This window comes from Asparagus officinalis, chromosome 8 (genome assembly GCF_001876935.1).
Source record: "Asparagus officinalis chromosome 8, Aspof.V1, whole genome shotgun sequence".
NCBI lineage: Eukaryota > Viridiplantae > Streptophyta > Magnoliopsida > Asparagales > Asparagaceae > Asparagus > Asparagus officinalis.
Window position 1 is genome coordinate 93,641,087 of NC_033801.1, and position 11,521 is coordinate 93,652,607.

The following is an 11,521-nucleotide window of genomic DNA, read 5'->3' on the forward strand; positions in this document are numbered from 1 at the left end:
GAGTGTCAATGGTGGTTGTGGTCATAGTGGCTGTGAGGAGGAGCGGCGGCGGGTGCCTCGTTAGCGTAGCTAACCTGCAGATGATTTTGAGGAGCTCGTATCGGTGGAATTCATAGTGAAGAATTTCATGGACGACATCAGATTTTCGTGTTTTGGTGTGAAAGTGCTGCTAAGGTTTTCTCAAGTTTGGCTTTGGTTTATTTTTTTTAAGTGGGTCCAACTATGCTAGACGAAAATTTTCGTCTAGAATAATCCTAGATGAAATTTTTTATCTAGGATACTAGAAAATTATTTATTAAGTGGGACCCACTATCCTAGTTGGAAATGTTCATCTAGGATAGTGGACCCCTATTGAAAAAATAATATTATTATATAAAACCGTTTAGGAAAAACTTCATATATAGTTTTTTGTCTATAATACGTACATCCTAGATGGAATATTTCAGACGGAATAATTTCATCTATAATACGAGCATCCTAGATGAAAAATTTTCTATCTAAGATAATCTATCTAGGATGCCTCATTTTTTACTAGTGAGTTCTCAAGTTTGCAATCAGTCCTTCTCGGCTCTTGTTGAATCTCCTCAGATGTGGTTGTAAACTCAGGGGCCATAGACCATGTAGCATGGGACAAGAACAGTTTGTAAAGTTTCATCACTTTTCAATGGAAAATAACTTTTCATGGGAAATAGTCTAGGCATGAAAGTTATCAGTATCAACAAACTCCAGCTGGATCTGGAAGGTGGAAGCACTTGGCTCCTCCCTAAAGTCTTGCATGTCCTAAAGATTTGGCGAAATCTACTTTCAGTGTGTAGGATATGTCATTTTGGTTATGATGTTCATTTTAATAAAAATAATAATTTTATTATGGAATATGATTGCCATATTTTTAGGCAAAATTCAAATGGTTTGTATTTTATTGATGTGGACAATTCTGCTGCAATTGCCAATAAACCTTATAGCTACTCTATGAACTCTGGTTCTTTGAATGATTCTATGAGGTGATATGCTAGATTGGGATACATAGGGCATTGATGGATGACCTGTTTAGCCTTATGAAAAGTTCTTGGTTCACATGCTAAGATCATCTTGCCCATTAGTGAGCTTTGCCTGTAAGGCAAGGCTACAAGAAAACTATTTGGAATAGTTAAATGTGCATATGTATCATTGCAACTAATCCACTCTAATATATGCGAACTACTAAGTGTGAAGGCTAGGACAGAAGCCCTTTACATCATTACCTTCATGGATGATTATTCACGATTTGTCATGTCTACATGATCACCCACAAGTCTAAAGTTCTAGGTTCCTGGGTTGCTTTCGGTGTTACTTGAATGAGGTTGAAAATCGGTTTGAGAAATGTGTAGAAGCATTATGAACTGATCATGGTTGAGAATATCTATTTGAACAATCCAAAGAACTATGTGAGAAGAAAGATATTGTTGGGAAAATAACTACTTCCTACACTCTACAACAAAATAGCATGGTGAAGAGAAGGAGTAGAATATTACTTTACATGATTAGGTTCATGATAGCGCAAGAAAATTTACTCTTACCCATTAGGCAAAATGCACTATTGATTGCAGCCCATGTGCTAAACCATATGCCTTCTAAGGCTACTTATTCCACACCTTATGAGATTTTGACTGGTGAAATTTTTGACTTAGACAATTTGTGGTCATGGAGCTTGGTAGCTTATGTAGACGCCACATCCCATCCATAAGAGAAGTTAATCCCAAGAGCGAAGAAGTGCATATTTATTCACTATTCAAAAAATTCAAAGAGTTACATGTTCATTAGAGCACAAGAAGTTAGAATAACCCCTGAGATCGAGTCATGAAATGCAAAGCTCCTCAAGGAGGATTTTTCCCACAAGGGGGAGATGAGCCAAGACTTTGACTTATTTAAGATAGAGAAAAGCGCACCAAGTAGCCTAGTTGAGAGCAAAAGGACTAATTTCCTGTGCTACTAGCAGGAGTGGTATTTTCATAATTTATCTTGTACCACCATCATAAGAATCTCAAGAACTGAGATGAAGCAATATGCAACCAATCTCTCATCGTCATTTTGAGATTGAGGGGGAAGCATGTATGGTGGTATTGTATAATGTTGCATATCTAAAGTCTTTGTATGAGGCTCTCTCTGGTCCCAATGCAGAGAAACAGATGGATGTTATGAAAGATGAGATAGAGTTCATGAGGACAAACCAAGTTTGGGATTTGGCGGATCTTCCAACTGGATGCAAGGCTATAGAAAACCAATGGGTTCTGAAAGCTAGGCAAAAGCAGATGGTTTTATTGATAAATTTAAAGTGTGACTTACAATAAAAGGATACACTAGAGAGAAGGGGTAGACTATAAGGAAACTACCCTATGGAGAGGTCTACCTTGATTCGCACAATTCTGGCGTTAGCTGCTCACACGGATTTGGAACTTCTCAAGATAGATGTAAAAGCTAAATTTCTTCTTGGAGAACTAGAGTAGGAGATCTTTATATATCAGTCCAAGGAGTTTGTATCTAAAGGTCTTGAGTTTAACGTCTGCAAGCTCAAAAAGTTCATATATGGGCTAAAATAATCATCCAAGCAGTAGTATCTGAGATTTTATTAAGACATTCTTCAACTTGGGTTTACAATGGTTAAGAAGGATCACTACATGTATATAAAACAATATTTGAACAACTTTCTAATCCAAACCTTATATGTTGATGACATACTGATGGTTTCCATTAATAAAGAGATGATAGGCTCTATCAAGGGTTGGTAGTCCTCAACTTTTAATATGAAAGACATGGGTGATGAGAGTGATGTGCTTGGAGTAAGGATCCATAGAAATCACTCTAAGAAGATCCTTTGCCTCTCGCAAGAGACTTACATAAGGAATGTCTTGAAATGATTCTGGATGCATAACTCAAAAATCTATTAACACTCCTATTCAAAAGAATCATCAATTAATCTTTGAATGTTGTCCAAAATCAAGTAAAGAATAAAAGCACATGACAAATATCTCATATTCAAACAACATTGCGTGCTTGATGTATGTAATGGTGTGTATTTTCCATGATATCTCCCTTCTATTGGGTTGCTCTGTCAGTTCCAATTTAACCTTGGATCTATGCACTGAACAAGTGAAGAAGGTTATTCGATACCTGAAGGGTACACAAGATTATGTGTTGTGCTGTGGACAATTGGATCTGCGGCTTAGAGGATATACATATGATGACTATGTGGGTGATTGTGATGAGCACAAGTTAACTTCGACATATATTTTCTTGCTTAGAGGTGGTACTATTTTCTAGCGTAGCAAGAAATAGATGATCGTCATGCTTTCCACGATGGAGGATGAGTATGTTGTTGTTTAGCGACAACAAAAGAAGTGATTTGGTTATGACAGTTCTTACAAGATCTTGAGTTTGTGCCACATGCATCAAATCTAGTTACACTATAATGTGATAGCATTGTGGCAATAGATCATGCCAAGAATGCTAAGTACCATGCTAAGGCAAAATACATAGATATAAAATTCAACTTTATAAGGAATAATTTAAAGGAATTTTAGAGGAAGGTCTTTAGGTCTGTTTGTGGTGATAGAGTATACATTTTAGTTACACACACTTGATAATTTTTTCTTGTATTCTGAATGATTTTATAGTTTGCTTTTATGATATTTATTTTTCTCTGCACTTATCTATGGATGCTATGAAATATTATAAAATGTTATTTTGATAAATAATGAGCAAAATAACTGAAGATGTTGAAACAGGTTAAAAATACTAGCTCACACACACGAGCGTTCGCCTTTAGCGCTATGGCCGAGCAAGGAAAGATGAGATGGCTATGAGAACTCATGAATTACATTGATAATAAGCGGCATTATGAATTGTGCTGATATGGAGCTGCATTAGTGGACTAATTGTATCACGTTGATTAAGAATCTAAATGAGATCATTCTTGAGAATAATTGACTCAACGAATGTCTGAGGTTCATTGCAACCTATTCAAAGCCAGATGTGTTTGGGCTCTACTTATGCGCGATGGCAAACTTGGTAAGTGGGAGGCAGACATGCATAAGCATGATGGGCTCGCTGATTAGGTCAAGATTTACATGATGTAAAGATGAATATATACTCTCTAGTGGAGCATTACTCTATTGTGGCATGTGATCCTAGCATGTGTGCTGAGCGACTTACGTAATTTTGCGATAGGCGAATGGATCCCTTCTTCGCTACTGTGTGAAACCAAAATTATATGGAGAATATAATTTATTTCACTTATACCCTCAGTGACATTCAACTATGTTGTGAAGGTTTGGGAGCAGTTGGCTCCTCACTTATGGCTATGATAGATTTGGTCTAAGGCAAGGTGATAAGGAAAGCATCTATTCTTATCTTGAATCAGTAGTATTACGAGAGGTAGATCACTAACACATTTACTTTGGTAATGAGTCTGCATCCGAAGCTTCGTTTTTGATGAAGTATGGATCTTACAAAATAGTTTCGCGATAGTGGAGTGTGCTTCTCCTAAGAGGGACTAGAAGACACTCGAACTAAATATGTGTTTACAATTTGATATGGGGTATACGAGACTCTACTTTATTTTCTTTTCTCAAAGGGTTCAACATCTCTTTGCTCACTCTTTTCAAGGTTTGTAGTATAGAGCTCAGCAATTGTAGGTTCTCTTAATGGTCGCACGACACAGCAGCCTTATAGACCTTATGATCGATTAAGAATGTTGTTGCCCACTTTTTGGTAGTGTGGGAGTATATTGGATATTGGCGGCCTTAGTGGGCAGTGATATCTAATTAAATATGATTGGTTGAGATTATATCTTGGGGTTAACTGCCAGTTAGTTAATATTGATTTGGTCAAATATCTCATTGTGATTTACACTTATAAATGGAGATTTGGCTATTAACTGGTTGGTCTTATCCTTTGGTTAAAGCTCTCCCCATAAGTAGGGATGATGTTTCATCTCATGATACACAACTCCACATGCTCAAATTGGTGACGTGCTTGAGAGGAATTAAGTAGAGGTTGTTGTATGGGTCGTGAACAGTGTAAGGGAGTCTTTGTTGGGAATTTACCCGTCGGGGTTACTCAAAACCCCTAAATCAGCAGAAACGCAGTATAGAGAAAATACACCAATATTTAACGAGGTTCGGCAACTGCCTACATCCTCAGGAGACACACAATAAATTCTTAATTAATCAACATGAAATTAAGTACAAAAGTAAATCTCAAACTGAGATCTCTCAATAAATGCAGATGATCACTATAGCTATGGTGAAAATCCCTTTCTACAATTCTCTCTTTATTCCCCCTCAAAACTATGAGTGCTGGGAAAAATCACAAACCACCCCTTTTAATTTCTCTCCTTAACCCTCATTAATCTCCCCTCAAAATCAGAGTGCTGAAGAGAACGAGAGAGAGAGGAACAGAGAAATGGCCACCGCCAGGGGTGAGGATCGCACAACGAGAGAGAGAGAGAGGGAGGAAGCATCGGATCTGCACCCAGGGGTTTCCCTTTTATAGGGAAACCCTAGTTAAGCTGTCGACAGGCTGTTGATAGCCTGGTGTAGGCTGTCTAAAAATCATAATAGATAGATGATCCCCCATCAAATGTCGATGATGGAGGTTACAATCTGACGACTTCCAGAAGGTTACAATTTAAAGATTTTTACGTAGATCGATAAAGGTTACAATCTGACGACCTTCACGACAACTGATGAAAGCTCTAATCAACAGCCTTCACAATCAATATTGAGAGTTATAATTTAAAGACTCTCATATTTTCAAGGAGCCAAGATGAAGATTACAAGATGGTGATCTTTGCAACTCTCTAGCAAAAGAGACTACAAATCGACGGTCTCTTCAAATTCAGATGCGGAGCTCACCTATGCGTTCCAGATTCAAAACGCATATCTCGTGGCCTCGTTCCAAACTCCAAGAACAAAACACGGAGGTCCTCCCTGTGTGTCAACACCAAAACGCAGAGGTCCTCCCCGCGTGTCAACATCAAAACGCCGGAGTCGGACCTACGTTGCAACATCAAAACGCGGGGGTTAGACCTACGTTTTTTGTATTTGACTGGTTTAAACAGAACCTATACGGTTTTAAAAATGTATCTCCACTTAATGGGGTCGGTTACACCCCATTATGGAGAGATTTTAGGGGTGATTGCACCCCTTAAACTCTTGAACAGTTTCAAAACTATTTCCCACGATTTGGGGGCGGTTACACCCCACTTAGGAGTGATTTAAGGGGCGGTTACACCCCCTTAATCCCCTATAAATAAGAAGAAACTCAACTGAGTTAAAGGTTGGAACTTCTTGGCTCGGATTGACCTTGGAGCTTTGCGGCAAAGAGAGGATCTTTGGAGCATTCTCGGATCTGGAGATCGACCACTGGAGCTTTATTCTGGCCTTGGCTTATTAACTAATTTTTGGTTCAAATCAACTCTTTTACAGAGTTCTTCTAAACTTGTTCAGAGTTCTAAAACTTGCTTTGCAAGTTCTCCACAGCGTCAAACCATGAGGAGAAGACATCGTTTCAGTGAAGCAAAACGTCGGATCGTCAACGGAGAGCAAACTCGACCCGAGCATTTGAGGGAGGCACTCCATCGCCACCGTGAAGAACCCAGAATTAAACAAATGAGAGAATCCAGATTAATTCTCCTCTCTTTTGTAATCCGGAAATCCAATTATAATTGAGGTCAAAGGAATACAAATTAAAATTTTCTTTCGTTTCTTTTACTCCAAATTTTTCCCACAAACACCTGGATTTCCACCACGAGCTTGCCTGTCACTAGCGCTCAAGTTTTCTTGGGTGAATCTCACCCGATAGAAGCTCGCCTGTAAAAAGGGGATCTCGAGCTCGCCTGCAACGCCCCCCAACTCGACTGCAAGGACTCGAGCTTGCCTGATGTCAAACCCCGAGCTCTCATGCGCCTGTGGAGATCTCGAGCTCGCTAACTGGAGCTCGCCTCACCTGAGGGGTGACGTCGATCTTGCCTGAGTTGACGCCCATGCTCGCTTGCATGGATCTTAAGCTCGCTGGAGCTTCTCGCCTGAATCGAGGTTTGATCTACACCCTAATTCCAACAATCTCCCACTTAGAGATCAAACCGTCATTAGCAAGCTATCTCATCAAGCTACTTTTCATGTGTGGCTCCACCCTTATCACCTATGCATGAAGGTCAACTGAAGTTGCACAAAACTCTAGTTTCTAAAAGGTCACTGCCTTGTCAACATATCCGCTGGATTCTTACTTCCTTAGATATTTTGTTGAAATCTTTTGATAACTCATCGGGTTCTGTATCTTCTGGAACTATCATGTTCCTTTTTCACTCGATACACCCACTTTTTGTGATGTGCCTTCTTCCCCATGGGCAACTCAGCTAGTTCCCATGTCTGCTTGGAGAATAGAGATTTCATCTCTTCTTTCATAGCAAACTCCCACTTGCTCGCATCTCCACTCTGACAAGCTTCATCAAAGCTTTTAGACTCCCCTCCATCTGTCAGCAACATATAATTCATGTATCTGTTGTTAGGCACAGGAGGACGAGTAGTTCTCCTGAATATCAGAGCTGGTGCGTCGAGCTTCTGTGTAGTGTTCTGTCCAACAGGCTCTTCTGGCTGAGGATCTTGGCCATTGGGTTCTTCCGAGAGGTTATCTGGGATATCATCTGTATCTACAAATGTTAAATCTCTCTCTGAGTCACTGACATCTACCTTGTGCACGTCCTTATACACCACCTTCTCATTAAATATCACATCTCTGATCTTGATCACCTTCTTATTTTTGTTATTCCAAATGCGGTAGCTAAACTCATCTTCACCATACCCGATGAATGTGCATTTCTGAACTTAGGATCAGGCTCATTCCTGCCTTGATCACTAATATACACATAAACTACACAACCGAAAACTTTAAGATGTGAGAGGGTTACCTCTTTTTCGCACCATACCTCCTCTAGTATTCTGTTCTCCAATGGAACCGATGGACCTCGGTTGATCAAGTAAGCTACTGTGTTGACTGCTTCTACCCAGAACTACTTCGGTAGATCTGACTATATACGGATGTTTCTGGCTCTCTCTGTCAATGTTCTGTTCATCCGCTCAGCTTCACCATTGTGTTGAGGCGAGCCGGACACGGTTCTCTCCATTCTAATCTCGTGCTCATAGCAAAACTTCTTGAATCCGGTATCTTCATACTCACCGCCATTGTCAGTCCTGAGTTTCTTTATTCTCGGACCAGTCTTATTCTCGACCATAGCTTTACATCTCCTGAAAGCTTCAAATACTTCTGACTTATGCTTAAGAAAGTAGACCCATACTTTCCGAGAGTAATCATCAATAAAAGTTATGAAGTAGTGTTTATCACCAATGGACGCGGTGGTGGTTGGTCCCCAAACATCTGAGGGAACGAGCTCTAGGTTCTGCTTCCTGGGGGTTTTGCTACTTGTCTGAAAGCTAACTCTCTTCTGCTTTCCAAGTATGTATTCTTCACACATATCAATCTCTACTGATTGTAAACCTGAGAGTTTTCTCTTTGTGTGTATAATCTTCATCCCCTTTTCACTCATATGACCGAGTCTCTGGTGTCACAGCTTTGAAGTCTCATTACCTGTTACAACTGAGATCAAACAACATGCACCTGCTATCATATACAGGGTACCAGTCTTTCTGCCTCTGGCAATTGTCATTGCGCCTTTTGAAATCCTCTAATCATCATCATGGAAAGTCATCGTGTAGCATTCACTAGCTAACTGGATTATTGAGCTTAAGTTTCTTTTCAGGTCGGGAATATACCTGACATCCTTCAGCTCTCATACTGAACTATTCAACTTAATCTTCACTACTCTTTTGCCAATAATGGCACATGGTTGATCATCACCAATGTATACATTTCCAAGGTTTTTTGGGATATACTTCTTGAGGAATTCTTTTTGAGAAGTAGCATGGAATGATGCTCCAGAGTCAAACACTCAAGACTCCTCCTTGCTCTCCAAAGAGCATATCAATGCATCATCTCCTCCTGAGGTGGAAGCAACATTTGCATCTATCTTTGCCTCCCACTCCTTCTGTGCACTCTTGCACTGATTCTTGTAGTGCCCGGTTTTCCCTCACTTCCAACACTCAACAGCCTTCGAGTTGCTAGGATTCCTAGATTTAGACCTCATGTTCTCTGATTCATTTCCTCTGGTTGAATTTCTACCACTTAACTCTATATGTAATACTGAAGATGTTATAGCTTCACTCGACTCTCTCCGTCGGATCTCCTCACTAAGAACCAGATCACGAATGTTGTCGAACTTCAACTTGTTGCTTCCCGACGAACTACTCATAGTTGTGACTGTAGCATTCCAACTCTCTGGTAGGGAAGACAAAAGGATCAACGCTCGAACTTCCTCATCAAACTTAATATCAACTGAACTCAATTGGATCGTGACTGTATTGAGTTCATTGAGATGATGTTGTACCGATGCACCTTCCGACATTCGCAGATTGAACAGTCGCCTCAACAAATGGACTTTATTTGAGGCTGATGGCTTCTCATAGATATTTAAGAGTGTTGTCATAAGACCCTTAGTGGTCTTCTCCTTTGCAATGTTAAAAGCAACATTGCGGGTTAATGTCAAACGAATAACCCCGAGTGCTTTTCTATCTTGAAGATTCTAATCTTCTTCCTTCATACCCTCCGGATTCTTCCCTGAGAGTGGTTGATACAGATTTTTCTAATATAGATAATCCTCTATCTGTATTTTCTAGAATCTGAAATCTGTTCCATCAAACTTTTCAAGTTTCCTTCATCTGCGGCCATGGCTCCTACTTGAATCTGACTTCCTCTAGATCGTTTCACGCTCTGATACCAGTTGTTGAGAATTTACCCGTCGGGGCTACGCAAAACCCCTAAAATAGTAGAAACACAGTATAGAAAAAATACACTAAGATTTAACGAGGTTCGGCAACTGCCTACGTCCTCGGGAGCCACACAGTAAATTCTTTCACTACTAGAAACAGGACTTAGCGACGGACAAATCCGTCGCTAAAAGTCAAAAATCCGTCGCTAAAACCTTTAGCGACGGAATGAATATAATTCTGTCGCTAAAAAACCGTCAGTACAATGAGGGTAGCTAAAACTGTTTTTAGCGACGGATATTCCGTCGCTAAATTTTAACGACGGAACATTAGCGACGGGTAATCCGTCTCATTATTTTTAAAAATAAAAATAAAAAACATTAGCGATGGATTTTTCGTAGCTATAACTAATTTTAGTAACGGATTTTTCGTTGCTAATATATTTTAGCGACGGATTTTCTGTCGCATTATTTTTTTAAAAAAATAAAAATATTAGCTACGGATTTTCCGTAGCTATAACAATTTTTAGCAACGGAAAATACTTCGCTAAAGTGTATTAGCGACGGATTTTCCGTTACTATACCTATTTTTTAAAAAAATTAAAAATAAATAAACTAATTTTCCGTCGCCATTTACATTAGCGACGAAAAATCCATTTGTCGCCCGTATATGTATTCCGTCGCTAAAAGTCTATTTAGCGACGGTAAATCCGTTGCTAAATATTTCCAATATTTTTTTAAAAATAATTTTAAAATTGAAAAAACCTGTACAATAATATAATAAATTTAAAACCCTATTTAATCAGTAGTATAATATTCATTCTCATGCATATATAACATATATAATTTAATTAAAATATCCCAACATAATAAACAACGATATAATAAACGTTGTTTATACAGTACACACCATGATAAATATTGTTTATACAACACAATCATTCATTGTTTTCAAAGGTAAAAAAATAAATCAGTCCTCCTGATCATCATCATCATCATCATCACCAGCTCCACCTTGCCTAAAAGTCCCGGCCTGCAAATATAAATCAAACGTTAACAACATGACATGACATTCAAGTATAGCAATAAGAGATCGAGTATCATGGCAGCTAAAATAGAACATTGCTTGAGTTGTTGGGAATTCGAAACAATCAATCGAACCCTTGCCCTTCCGGACCTTGTGTTGAAAGTAGGAAAGTAGGAATAAAACCACAAATAAAGATCTAACTTGCAAAAAATAGTAAGGGAGATGAACACACAGATTTAACGAGGTTCGGCAACGTGCCTACGTCCTCGGGAGCCACACCACACAATCTCTTTATTAATTGAAGAAGAAAATACAAGCTCTCAAACAAGGGGTTAATCTCTCTGAGATTCTCTCTCTCTTTGCAGCCAAAAAGCTCTCCTTTTTGATGTCTCTAAAACCCTAAAAACGTTTGGGATATATATAGAATCCTGAAACAAAACAGATTCCCAAACAGTTTAGGAAACTGTCTGGACGATTCGCGGTCAACCGCCGTGCCAAGGCCGGTCGACCGACCAGAGAAAAAAGTGTTTACAGGGTCCTGTGCACTTTGCGGTCGACCGCAGCGGCCACGCCGGTCGACCGGCCAGAGCGACAGAAACTTCTCAGTTTCCTGCAGTGCACGCGGTCGACCGGATCTG